The sequence below is a fragment of the Eulemur rufifrons genome, chromosome 5, assembly GCF_041146395.1.
Source record: "Eulemur rufifrons isolate Redbay chromosome 5, OSU_ERuf_1, whole genome shotgun sequence".
NCBI lineage: Eukaryota > Metazoa > Chordata > Mammalia > Primates > Lemuridae > Eulemur > Eulemur rufifrons.
This window is the reverse complement of record NC_090987.1, coordinates 17,163,324-17,177,964: the sequence shown is the minus strand read 5'-3', so window position 1 is coordinate 17,177,964 and position 14,641 is coordinate 17,163,324.

The following is a 14,641-nucleotide window of genomic DNA, read 5'->3' as shown; positions in this document are numbered from 1 at the left end:
AGCACATTACATTTATTGTGCAGTTTATTTCTCTTATTAATACATTGTAATACATAATTAAATAATTATGCAAATTACCATAATGCAGAATCAGTGGGAGCCCTGAGTTTGTTTTCCTGCAACTAGAGGGCCACATCTAGGGGTGATGGGAGACAGTGACACCCAAAGTGTGTGCTATGTCCAGTCAACTCCATAATCTTGTTTTGGTTGCTATCACTGCAGAAAACACTGCTTCACAAAGATAGAATGTTGAAATGGAAGCAGGCACATCATTCTAACTGGGCTCAAACACATCTTTATTAATCAAAATAGGAACCATTACAATCAACACATTTTTGCCAATGAAAAATAAGTGTTTATTCCTGTAGCATAAAAATCTGTGCTTCGGGATTCGACAAACTATTGGAAAGCATTTTCTGCATCCTGCTGGTTGTGGAAGGGTTTTCCCTGCAAAAAGTTGTCGAGATGCTTGAGAAAGTGGTAGTCGGTTGGTAAGAGGTCAGAAGAATATGGCAGATGAGGCAAAACTTTGTAGCCCAATTAGTTCAACTCTTGAAGCATTGGTCGTACAATGTGTGGTCAGATGTTGTGGAGAAGAATCGGCCTTTTCTGTTGACCGATGGTGGCTACCAGCATTGCAATTTTTGGTGTATCTCATTGATTTGCTGAGCATACTTCTCAGACATAATGGTTTTGCCAGGATTCAGAAAGCTGTAGTGGATCAGACCGGCAGCAGAACACCAAACAGTGACCATGACATTTTTTTGGTGCAAGTTTGGCTTTGGGAAGTGCTTTGCAGCTTCTTCCCGGTCCAACCACTGAGCTGATCATTGCTGGTTGTCATATAAAATCCACTTTTCATCGCACGTTACAATCCGATCAAGAAATGGTTCGTCATTGTTGTATACAATAAAAGATGATGACACTTCAAAACAACGATTTTGTTGATTATTGGTCAGCTCACAAGGCACCCACTTATTGAGCTTTTTCACCCTTTCAGTGTGCTTCAAATGCCAAACAACTGTAGAATGGTCGATATTGAGCTCTTCAGCAACTTCTCATGCAGTTGTAAGAGGATCAGTTTCAATGATTGCTCTCAATTGGTCATTGTCAACTTCTGATGGCCGGCCACTGCGCTCCTCATCTTCAAGGCTCTCATCTCCTCTGCAAAACTTCTTGAACCACCACTGCACTGTACGTCCATTAGCAGTTCCTGGGCCAAATGTGTTGTTAATGTTGCGAGTTGTCTCCGCTGCCTTATGATCCATTTTTTAACTTGAATAAGAAAATTGCTCAAATGTGCTTTTTGTCTAACATCATTTCCATTGTCTAAAATAAATATAAACTAAACATCAAGTAATAAATCATTAGCAAAAAAATAAAGTTATAAATGTGCACTAAAATGATGTATAACATAACCACATTTATTTAAGAATATATTCCAGTATCAAATGGCAAATTCTAACAGTGCTAAAACGGCAATTACTTTTGCACCAACCTAGTAACTTTAGCAGTGTAGTTAGCCACTAAGAATGATGTTCTCAGTGCAGACACATTTGATGAAGTGGTGGCCTTCAATAACTGTTTTTTTTTCTTCGTGTTCATGTTCTTTTTTCTTTTCAAAAACTCCAAAGTCTTATCTTTTAATGTGGGGTGCTTGGTCTCCATGTGTTGAAGCAGTTTTGAAGCTTTCATGGCTTCCTTAGATAGGTGGTCACCACATATTATACAAAATGAACTTGAAGAATGTGAATCACCTGTTGCAATGAACTCATAATTTAAGAGGGAATCTTGGTATTTTCTTTTCAATGCAGCTTTCATTTTGTTGTCAGCCTTAGAGTCTTCTCTGTTGTCTCATCATTGGGTCTTTCCCCCTTTTCAAAGAAATTCTCCAGCAATGTTTGTGTTTTACTCATTTTTGCTAGGATTACCCTGAGGGCTTACCAAAACTGTGACTGATACAAGTGCGCACTGTGGGGAAAAAGGAGTGGACAGAAGTGGTAAATAAAAAAATGGGTGGGCCAAGCATGCACTAAAATAAGTGTCAGATTCTGACTTAAAGTCTGGCACCAGATGCTGCTGTACAACTGAAGTAAGATGCTCACTTGCCACCCTAAAGCCTTCCAGCAGATGCAGCTTAATTGTTACTTGCCACTCACTGATAGGGTTTTGATATGAGTCTGCAAGCAATTGATTTATTATGGTCTCTGTGCAGTCAAACCTCTCTGCTAATGATGATCTGTATTTGCAGCTGCTCCCCCGTGCTAGCATCATCTCAGCTCCATCTCAGATCATCAGGCATTAGATTCTCCCGTGTGCACATCCCTCACATGCCCAGTTTGCAGTAGGGTTTGCGCTCCTATGAGAATCTAATGCCTCCATTAATCTACCAGGAAGCAGAGCTCAGGCAGTGATGCAAGCAATGGGGAGAGGCTGTCAATACAGATGAAGCTTCGCTCATAAATACAGATCAAGTTTTGCTCACTCACCCACCGCTCACCTCCCACTGTCTAGCCTGGTTCCTAACAGGCCATGGACCGGGACCAGTCCATGGTCCAGGGGTTGGTGACCACAGATATATGGGAGAAAACTGCTGGAGTAGAAACATTCCATGTATTGATCGAGACTCTGTGCTCCAAGAGATAGCAACCCAAATTACACAAAATTGTCTAAAAAAGAAAAATATATTTGAACAATATATGTAAAGTGAATTCAAGGTATTTTTTGTAATAACTGGAAGGTCAGGATCAACTGAAATCTAGAATTGAAATGCCAAAAAATTCTTATCTCTGCTGTCTGTACAGGTCAACCTCATACTTTCCTATGGCAAGCTGACTTCCTTTATGTGATGGAGAATCTGGTGACTGGCAGCTTGCACCCATCACCAGAGAGGGATTGCTTTACATTCTTTCCAGGTCTTCAAGCTCAAGCATTCAAGGGCTGAGCTATGACTGGTCCTGCCTGTGTCAGGTGCTTATCTTTGCTGCACCATCAATGACTGCCTAATGAGGAGGATGTAAGGACACAGCAGCCACTCCTTTGTTCACAACGGTTGCATTGGAAGTAAAAGGTAAGGCACAGCAGTGTTTGCCCACACACTGTATTACAGCTCTGCTGGTTTCAGAAGGTGGCACAGGTACCGAGCAAACACAATTATACAAGTCCCTATAGCAAAGCAAAATAAAAATTAAGCTTGAAATACAAGCAATAGTTGGAAAATAGAAAGCAAAAAAAAAAAAAAAAAAAAAAAGATCATTAATTCCTGAGTGAAATGTCTGACAGAGCCCAATGCTTTCGGTTACTGTGGCATTTGTCCCCGCAGGCTACAACCACTGGCCTGGAAAAGTAGACAAGCATCCCTGGAGTCGGCACGATGGAAGAACTCATTAACTCAGGGCTTCTCGAGAGTCTCCAGGCCATGAACAATGTGCAAGACAAACACTTTGGGCATCATCCGGCACACACATGCCTCAATTTATTCCTATTAAAATTCTTCTCCTGAGCAAGTGAAAATACGTAATTCTTGGAATGAAATATCAACAAGGAGAACTGTAATTCAGGCATGAAGTATTCTTCAGACATAAAAATTGAAACCAGCCTAGGTAGAAACCAATACTTGAGCACACAAATGGGAGCTCACGATCTGTGATCTCGTGATCACCTGGGCATTGCACAGGCATGACCAGTCATTTGCAGGTTCCAGAACAAATTATCAAGTTTGTTTTTAGTATGTCTTCACCCCCACTGCCTACACACACACACACACACACACACACACACACACACGTATTACCTTCTCCCAGGTAAGCTGGATGTTTTAAATTGCTAATGGTGGAAATTTAAGCACTGTAGGTGGTGTATTATGAGTCCCTTTCAAATACTGAAGGATGATCCTGTTAATGAGGGGATTCTTCACAGGTTAAAAGAATGAATCATTTTAAAGAAGCCCAGAGGAATTCCAGGTTTCAGGGCTGCATTTTGTACTCTCATTAAGTCCTGTGAACAGATACGGGGACTTCTAGTTTACTGATCTTAAAAATCACTAAACTATTTGTATGATATGATACTGTAATATCATAAAAATAAGGTAAATTACACAAATAAAATATCATTACAAAATAAGATGAAACAGAAGATGATTGAATCCATGAATTTCTAACGTATGAGCCCAGGTTAGCTAAGCCTCCTCTTTAACCATAACTTAGGCTTTTCAGGAGCCCCTGCTGAGAAATAGATAATGTCTGCGTCTTGCTGGGTATCTCAGAGTCATAGCTCCAGTCGTAAGAAGTTGACATAAATATTCATGTTAGATCCATAAAGAGATATTCCTGACTATGCTCATCATTATTCAATTTTCTCCTAGCGTAGGTCAGAACACTTTTTCAGGCTAGGTTTTCTTGATGCAAAAATACCCATTGCATATCAACGGAGATACACACACACACACTCAAACTGCAATGTCTACATGGCTTCTGGTTATATGTTGTCTTACTCTGTTTTCTGTTGCTATAATAGAATACTACAGACTGGGTAATTCATATATTAAACAAAAGTTTATTGTAGCTCACAGTTCTGGAGGTCAAGAAGCCCAAAAGCATGGCACTGACATCTTTTGGGGGCCTTTTTGCTGCATAATAACACAGCAGAGGGCGTCAGATGGTGAGAGTGCAAGAGTTTGTCAGCTTAGGTCTCTCTTCTTTTTACCAAGCCACCAGTCCCATCCTGAGGGCCCCACCCTGATAACCTTATCTAATCCTAATCAGCTCCCAAAGGCCCCAGCTCTGAATATCATTAAGGTACGAATTTGGGGATTTATTTTCCAACACATGAAATTCAGGGAACACATTCAAACCATAGTACATGGTAACATCTGTCAGCATCAGTCTTTTAGATTTCCTTTAGCACCACTGAAATCGTTAAGTATATGCCATAGACATCAGGGTTCTCTTCCGGTGTTCTTTTTATGTCTCTTACATAGAACAGCAGGTAGATACAGAAAGAAAAATAACTACCTATGGCTGCCTCCGTTTTCTCAAAATCACAAGACTTTCTCTTTAAGTCTGTGGTGAAATTATATCCAGGTCAACTAGGAAATGGTTGTAATTATGCAACAAACCACCAGATGGCAAAATGGCAAAAATCACATGAATCTAGAGACACTAAAAGGGTCTTCCTTCCTTTGAGGGATTCCTTTTACCCTTAAAAAATTTTGGCCTTTGACAAGCCTGGGTGGGAGGGACTCTATGACATGGGCTAGTCCATGTAATTGTCAGACCTTAGCCTTAAGCAATTCCAGAAATGTGTTCCAATAGCCCTCAAGCAACATCCTTTAATAGTAAAATATACCAAAGTTTTGAAGCATTCCTCAATGTGAAATGATTGGAAAGCATATGGCAATGGCATCCAGAATGTTAGTAAATGAGTTGAGTTAGTATGTGGAAGACTCTAAAGGCGTGGACTCTAAAGTGGGGAGTACTATATAGAAACCTCCAGCCTCTGGAATAGCATTATTTAAAATCTCTGGGAAAAAAATGGTTTCTCAAAAATCCAATTTCCATGTTAATCATTCTCTCATCTGGGGATTTGTCTTCATAACTAATTTAAATCCCTCTATTTGCAGTTTAAGCCTCTCTCTTTTCACCCCAGTTAACTGGGGGCTTTGAAAAAAACTACCTTTTAAAATTATTCACAAGTGTCCTGGTAGGATATCTAGCACACCACTTCTTATCAGGTACATTAACTTACTGGTGTTTTACATATGTAATTTTATACATCTATCAGGAGGCAGAAAAATTATTCTGCAGATCAATATGAATCACATATAATTTGAATCATAACCTAAATCACATCACTATTATTCAAGATTATTACTGAATATGTTTTATTTCAGCTTTGAAAGTACATTGTATTTTATTTAAATGAAGTAATAATAAAGAGAACTACTCTGATATAACTCTATAAATCATACATTTAAAATTAGATTTTAAGATTTCATTAATTTAGCAAGTTATTTCCAAGCTGTGTTATTGAGATTAGTAGTAATACACAAAAGTGGTAACATGGGTTAGTGAACCTATTTTCATTATTTGAAAAAGCAAGGCCGGGCGCGGTGGCTCACGCCTGTAATCCTAGCACTCTGGGAGGCCGAGGTGGGCGGATCGTTTGAGCTCAGGAGTTCGAGACCAGCCTGAGCAAGAGCGAGACCCCATCTCTACTAAAAATAGAAAGAAATTATATGGACAGCTAAAAATATATATAGAAAAAATTAGCCGGGCATGGTGGCGCATGCCTGTAGTCCCAGCTACTCGGGAGGCTGAGACAGGAGGATCGCTTGAGCTCAGGAGTTTGAGGTTGCTGTGAGCTAGGCTGACGCCACGGCACTCACTCTAGCCTGGGCAACAGAGTGAGACTCTGTCTCAAAAAAAAAAAAAAAAAAAAAAAAGAAAAAGAAAAGAAAAAGCAAGACAGAAATCGAGAAGTTAACAAGGATAAACTTTTGTCAGATAAACTTTAAAAATTTTCTGCTTTGGCATAGAACTAAATCAGTTCAATATAATGTGGAATGATGATGTTAATAATAATAGCTAACACTTACTAGATGACAGACATGGTACTAAGTCATTTAATATCTGTAACGATACCATGAGTCAGGATGCCCTCATTTTAGACACGAAGTCACTGAGGATTACATGTCCTATAGTAAGTAATTTGCACATGATTTTAATGTTCCTAACATTTAAGTCTTACTACTGTAGGTGTTTTTGGAATAATGGCTCACTAGAAGTGCTTTCCCAATTATATATAGATTTTGCAGTTTATTATTAAGTAAATACAGCAATTCAGAGTAGTCACAAATTTTGGTACATAAAACATCTAAGTAAAATTTAAAAATGAATACTTAATTTGGAAAAGTTTGGAAAACTCTGTTGTAGGCAGTGGAGACATTAGCTTCAATAAAGAAGTGTTGATTGGTGAAGACTTTCCCAAATTTTTGTAATAATTATTGAGCAGGTTAAAATTGATATGGTTCTCCATAGTACCTTTCCTATTTTACAAGATTGGTAAGACCATAGACCGTCATAATAAGAGACTCAAAATAGTTGAGGATCCAACTTGCCTGTTACATAGCACAGGGGAAAAGAAATGGAATTTTTTTCCTCATGCTCTTAAGACTTTTCTTTTTTGCTCTAATTTTGAAGTCATTTTCTCCAACTCATCTGCCACATTTTCTTTCTTTGATTTTTTACAGTTTCAGTTTTGGTAAGGTTTTTTTTTTTTTATTTGCCTATTTCTTCTAAATTTTCAAATTTATTTATGTTTCATTATTTTTAATGTCCTCAGTATGCATATCACCTTTTCTATTGTGCTATGATTTTGTTGTTTTTCTCTTTTTTTCCTCTTACTGTTTATGGATAGTATTGGCTTTTTTGCCTAAGAATTAACTTTAAGTTCAGTTTGTTATTGTTAGTTTTTTATTTTCTGACACATATTTATTTTCTTGAACATATTTTAAAACTAGTTTCTTATTATTTCATTATCATAGCCCTTGTAGGCTTGTCTCAATTATCAAATGTTTGTCTTGGTTTTCCACCATTTGATTTTGTCTCCTCCTAGAGTTCAGAATATTTTATAAATAAGAAAGCACAGCATGAGTTTGAGGCTATGAATGATCGTATTACCCTCCTAGCAAATATATGTATGCTTTTTGAAGTATTAGCAATGACAAGTCAACTTAATCGAACAAGGATGAAGATGATTCAGAAGTAAGTTTTAACCTTTTCAAGGACTGATCTATTTCTAGTTTATTCAATTTCCTGCTAGAGGTTGCTCTTGGCGTACAGAGGCTCCTGTAGTTCTTTACTACATGGGCTTCTATCTTCATGGCCACTTACTTCATGATGGCTTGCTTTTAAAACCGAATGAGAGGAAATTGCCCTAAGGAGTCTTCTAGCAAGATTGAGTCTTATATAATGTAACAATCATGGGAGTTGCAGCCCGTCACCTCTGACATTCTATTGTTTAAAAGCATGTCACAGAGGATGAGATTATACAAGGACATGTATAATCCAGGAATAAAAGATCATGAGAGCCACTTTAGAGTCTGTCTACCACACCAAGGTTAAAGTCATGACAATAATAATGGACTAAAAAAAAATAAAAATAAAATAAAAAAAAAAAATAATGGACTTTAACCATGTTGTTCTTATAATGCTCTACACTTTTAGAATGTCTCCACGTATACGCTTATTTCTGTGAATTCACGTATCAGAGGTATCAATCCAAACTGAAGCTGTGTTTAGTCTAGAACTTAAGTTCTTCTTTGCAAGCTCAGAGAGCTAATAGGGTAGAACCCTAGGGTGCCATTTATATTAAGGGTGAAGGAGCCTCCTGTTAAATAAGAGAGTTTTGTTCAAGGATGATTGGGCAGCACTGAAGAGATGGCATGATTTTAAAAATAGCACAGCAATGTAAATAAAACCCTCTCGTAGCTTCAGGACCTAATAAAAGGTATAGGGAATGTCAACAAAAAATGAAGAAAAAAATTAAAGCTCTTTTTCCTGTAATCTCTGCAGGACATTTAGAATGTGAGACATCAGCAATGCAAACGTTGGCAGCAGTGATGATGGTGCCACCGCATCAGCAACATTAGGATGATGACTATATATTTCTGCTCCTATTTCTGAGTATCAGCATCCCCATGGTAGACATTAGCAACAGTAAGAATAACAGCCTGACTTTGGTGGACTCAGATATCACTTGCTCTTTTTCAGCATGGCAGTTATCAAAGGCAAAACACTCTAGAAGAAGAGAGGAAAATGGCAGATGCCACAGTAAGCCCAGGGGCTAATTATTGGTGCACACTCAAAAATTACAGAGTAGTCCCAGAATGCTATTGAGAAGAGACTTAAAGCAAAGTATAGTTCTCAAAACATGGCAGATCAGTGTAACAGGAAAATGTGATTTAATATCTTCTTTTTCCAGCTAATATTTCTTGGGAAGAATGTGTTATATCAGTGATTATCAATTACTGCTTACAGCCACACTATGAGGTAAATAGTTGCACTCTCATTTTCATTTGACAGATAAGAAAATGAAGTTTCAAGTAGGATAAGCAGCATGTTCCATGAAACACAGCTATTAAGCGGCTGACCTAGTTAAGTGTTATCTATAAGTGACTCCTCCACTCATAGCCCCTGGGACTAAACTCAGATCATCGTCATGTGCAACTGATCACATTAAGTAGAGCTGTGAAGGAGGCAAAATGACTGACAGTCTCCTTTTTCCTGGCCTACAATGTCATTTCCCTTTTTCTTAACTTATTTGAATCCCATCTAACTTCAACTGCTTATCTAAGACCCAATTCCTCTCTTAAGGACTTTTTAAGTGTGATATAGCAGAGTCCATATTTCCTTTTTTCAGAGAAAGCATCTTGAAAACATTAGGTTTTCAAGGACGTTAATAACTTGATCCTTACGACAGTCCTTTAAAATTAAATGGATTGAAAACAAGGAATTAATTCATCACTACGTTTTATATATGAAGAAAGTAAGCCTCAGAGAATATCAAAGACCTGTCCAGGACAGCATGGTTCAGAGCAATGGTTCTCAAACTTCAAATGGATCAGGATCCCTGGAGTAGGTCTGAAATGGGAGCTAAAAATTTACATGTTTAACATGGTCCCAGGTGACACTGGTGCCTCTGCTGCTGGTCTACACTTTATTCACTTTTTTATTTGTATTTATTCGGGATAAATAAAATCTTTAGAAAATGAGATTCATGAGTTTCTGGCTTCAATATAAGAATTTTATCTGAGAAAGAAGCAAAGGCATTTAGCAATCTTGTATTTTTATATATGTATAGATTAATTCATCAGATTATGTTCGTCATTTTAGAAAAGACAATGGACTTTTTCCTTAGATGTACAGGATGGGTGGGAAGAAAATGTCCTAACTAAAAACCCTAACTAGAAAGATAAAGTGTGTGGAAATACAGACCATCCAAATGAGAACAAACAAAAGCTATTTATTCAGAGCTTGCCATAGCAAGGTCACCAATGGTACGGGCTTGAATTTGGCAGAGACTCAAAGGCAGGCAAGGCCATGGGAAAGCTTTAGAGAGTCAAAAAGGGAAGGTTTTAGCTATGTTCTGATTGAGGTTATTGTCACAAAAGTGCCAGAGTCACTAGAGGCAGGCTAACAGGAATGGGACCTCTTATGTGATGGATTGATTTCGGGATCATATTTAGCTTTCTCTGGTTGGTTCTAAATTGGAAACAAGAGCAAAAAATAGGGAAGCTGGAAGCTATTGACCAAATCCTAACCATTCTGGGCCAATCATGAAGAGGTTATGACCGGCTTCCCATAATGGTTGCTCCAGAGGCTGTGGGTCAGAGTTCCATTTATCATATACAGACTAGCCATTGTCTGCTTCTAACTCCGTTTCTCGGGAGTTTGGAAGGATGTCAGCTAGAACAAGCAGTCCCTGATTCCAAGGTCCACTTATCCACTAGACAGAGTAGACTTAATGTCAAGAGTCCATGATATTCTTAGGGGCCTATTAAAATACTTTAATTTCTTTTAAAATCAGAAGAAAAACAAAGAATTTGTAGGTTAAAAATATTTTGATATATAATGTCAATGTCTTTATCTTTCTGCCAACTCAGTGTTCTAAGAATGCAAATATTGACTATAGTACAGTAAAGATGGTGCAGACATAGGAGGAAACAAGAACGGAGCTTGGAAGAAGTTTATTATACTCACAGGTCCCAGAGAGGTATCACCTCATCATGCCATGCATGGTCACAGAAAGCACAAGTGTTGATCAAAAGGCAGAAACAAGCAAGGAGAAAGCATTAGACCATGGCCTTTATTGGGATTTCTGTAGAAAAGGCAGGGCAGAGCAAACAGTTTATGGCTTGCTTAAAAATTTCTGACCAGGCTTTAGGCTATAGGGGTGGTCTCTGTTTGGCTAGCTCTTGGGCTTGGGATAATTTAGGGCAGGAGAAATGTTGGCTTGGTGTGTGAACTTTAGATAAGTAGTTAGGGGATTGGTTGGTTTGCATATGAAAGGCATGCTCTTAGGGGCGAATTGTTCTTATCTTTAGGAATTAACTGGCCCTGGGAAGAGGAGTCTTTCCCTGGATCTGTAAGGCTTCTAAATGCCAGAGCATTAAAGAATACAGAAAATAAGAAAATAATGTTAATATGATATAATATTAGCCCTGTGATGAATGAAAGCCATGTAGACAAATACAGAATCCAAGAAAATACAGAACAGTCAGGAAATATAATTTTTAATATATTTTGTGAATGAAGAGGTCCATGAAAGTCTTAATACTGCCCATCTGGGCTGTACAATCTGTGCAGAACACAGGCTGAATGAGGAGTGGGAGAAAAACATTCAGTCAGATAAGGCTGAATGAACTAACTGGCATTGTCACTACTGACCACTTCCCCTCTGGGCTCGTAAAACTAGCTTCCTGATTCATTTTGTTGATAGTTTCCTAGTACTTGTTCTAGAAAACTGGCTTTAGCACGTAGACACTGCTTTTCTGGCCTCTACATAGTTCTGGTTCTCAAATTTCTTTCTTAAAACCAACGCTGACCTTTGTCTTGACATCACTGCCTTGGTCACCTAGGCATTCTGCTAACTACATGACCCTAAATATAACAAGTATTTTTGTGTTTTCCTTTTTGTTTAAACAGAACGTCAGACTTTCTGAACTTGCATTATATAATCTCATGAACTACTCAACAAGTAGCATTTATTTTTTCCAAAGAGAATACTAATGTCAATTTTGATTTCATGCTTATTTAACTATTATACATTAATACAATTAGGAATATATAATATTACAAACACAATAGAATTTTTTGAGAAATTAATTTATTATGCATTCTTCCATTTAATTTCCATCTTATTGCTTTCATATTGTAATTTATCTGGTCTTTCTGTTTTAAGATATATATCAAATATAAGTTCTAAATTGTTAAGATACTTTATGAAAATCTTTAGTTCAGACACTGTACTTTATTGTGGTCACAAAGCTTTAGTCATTGACTAAAGGCTAGAAAGTCATCATTTTCTCTTTTTCTCTTGCAGAAATAAATGTCAAGCCTCAGAGAATATTTGTTTTCGGATAAGTAGCTTCCAGTTTACCCTTTAGATGTTCAAATGAACACGACACCATTTTCAACCTTCCAACTCTTTTCTCAGAAACTTTTAGTAACTCGACAGCAGTAAGTCACCAGTTTTTGGAGAAGGCACTTGAATATTTAAAATGTTCTTAAAGTTTTAAGATCACCAGGGCCACTGTGTAGAAAAGATTATTGATCCTCTGAATGGAACGTTGCCAGTGGGGCCGTGTTGGGGAGTGAAGAAGGGGAAAAGATGTTAATGGCTTCATCTCAATGAACTTTAGGAACGGGTTTAAGATATACCAGTAGCGAAAAAATTGATTTTAAATAAAATAGATGATTGTTTTCATCAAAAATTTCTCCCATGCAGTGTCTAAAATCACAGAAAGAGAAAGGAGTGTAAATGGAGGAGGCCAATTAGAGAGTAGACACTGTAGACATGCTTAATTGGTTTCCCCGATACCTTGCCCCCTCCCCCCTTGTTTGTTGCTGACAGAACCTTGCTTTTGTTCACAATAGTAGTGTTCTGGCCTCAAGCAATGAATCATGACTGATCTGGCCAATTATGACAAGCCTACAGGAGAACTTCCCAAGAAGCGTTTACTTTCCTGATAATTAACAAGGTCAGATTGAATGAGGTTCCACTCCTTTCGTATCTTCCACCATCTTTTTGCTCTGAACATGGACCCAGAGCTTATGGCTGCTTCACCATTTTTATTACCAGATCAAGGACAGTAGGGACTGAACTAGGATCACTGATGCTCTAACTCAATCGTGTTATACGATTACAGAAACTGTTTTCTTGCTTTTAAAGTCTTCGTAAGTTAGGATTTTTTAAAAAACTAGAATCCATATGTATTTCTAGTTAACACAATGTAACCTGATCTCAATTCAATTAAACTAGCCCCACATCTATATTGGGCACCTGAAGAATGTTTTGTCTAAAAAGTTTCACTGCCTAAAATAATTTTGGAAACAGTATATAAAACAACAGCTAAGTTCTTCTAAATTTGCTTGTCTGTGATTCAGTGTATCAACAAAGTCATCAAGAATATTTAACAAGAAGCCACTAATACATTTTGTCATTATGGATTGGGGGAAGAATGATTTGGGGTAGTGGTTGAGTACTGGACACAGACTGTAATGGGCTGGGGAGTAAACAGGTTCTGAGAAAGTGGCGATGCAACGTATGAGCTATTCCTTCAAGAGGTTTAGAAGTGAACAGAAAGAGAAAATGGTACAGATTGAGCATTATGTTATTTGAGGGAGATAGAAAGGAGGTTTCTAGTTGAGGCAAAGTGCAGTGAATGGGAAGCAAGCATGGATTAAGAGGGAGGAAATGATCAGTGAGGCAAGATCCAACCCCATGGTATTCCTGATGATTTAGTTCTTAAAGACACTGACAATATTTTGGAAACTAAAATACATCAAATAAAAAGGAAATTGATCCAGATGAAGACTGAGTAGATGAGATATTACATATTTTTTAACAGCACAAAAATGCAGGCATACAACTTTGGAGTATTTTCATAAAGTAGTCAAAACAAGAAAATCATATAAAGTTTTTTTTAGCCACACTTAATTTAGGAATCTTTTCTACAAATAATAATGTCTGGTAATATGTCCACAATATCCTCTTTTAATAACTTTTTAGACTTCCTTTATACTAGAAAACTTTTAACTTTGGAAATAGCAAGTAGTATTTTTCTCCCTGAAATCTCTGCAGTGTTAGTAATGCATTGAAGTTTGATTAAAAGGACACTCAATGCGAACATAAATCCCTCCAAATATTTAGAGCACAGAAGTTTCAACTCATCTTGTATTTATAAGACAACATTTTAAAATGAGTATCTCTTAAGAAAGGAGGCTATTAGGTTGAGCAATGCCTTCCTTTCCCAAAAGAGTATTAGACAAGCTAAATGTATAAATCTGCTTTATGTTACTGTATCAATGGCTGATGTTCAATGGACTTTTGGTATTAGGGCTATAAATATCTGACAAAGGAATAAACATCATATGGAAGGAAATTGACTATAACTGAGGAAGGTGCTCCGAATAGGCCTCCATGGAATTATCTGCTCAATCTTTGAGACTTTGTCTTGGCTTTGTGACTTTTCAGAGTATAATGATTTTTCTTATACAGTTGGCACTTTGGAAGGACTTCAAGGGTGAGCCAGTGAAGTTCTCATCATCCACACAGATAGTTATCAAGCCTGTTGTTAACGTTCATGCATGATGTTGATCCAGAAATCTATTAAAAATGATAAACAATAATGAGGCCGATACTTATAACCCTCCTATTTCTCCAATAAAATTTCTCCACATATTTTCTTGTTGTATCTCAGAAGTTACAGATAATAACTGATCACAGTATACAAGCTCACTCTTTTCTTTCTGCCCCTGTCGCCTTTCCTCCATTCCTGTCTCTACACCTAACTTCTCATTTGAGTATGGAAGAAAATATTTACCAGCACCTGCCATAGGTTGAAGTTTAGGAAGACTGA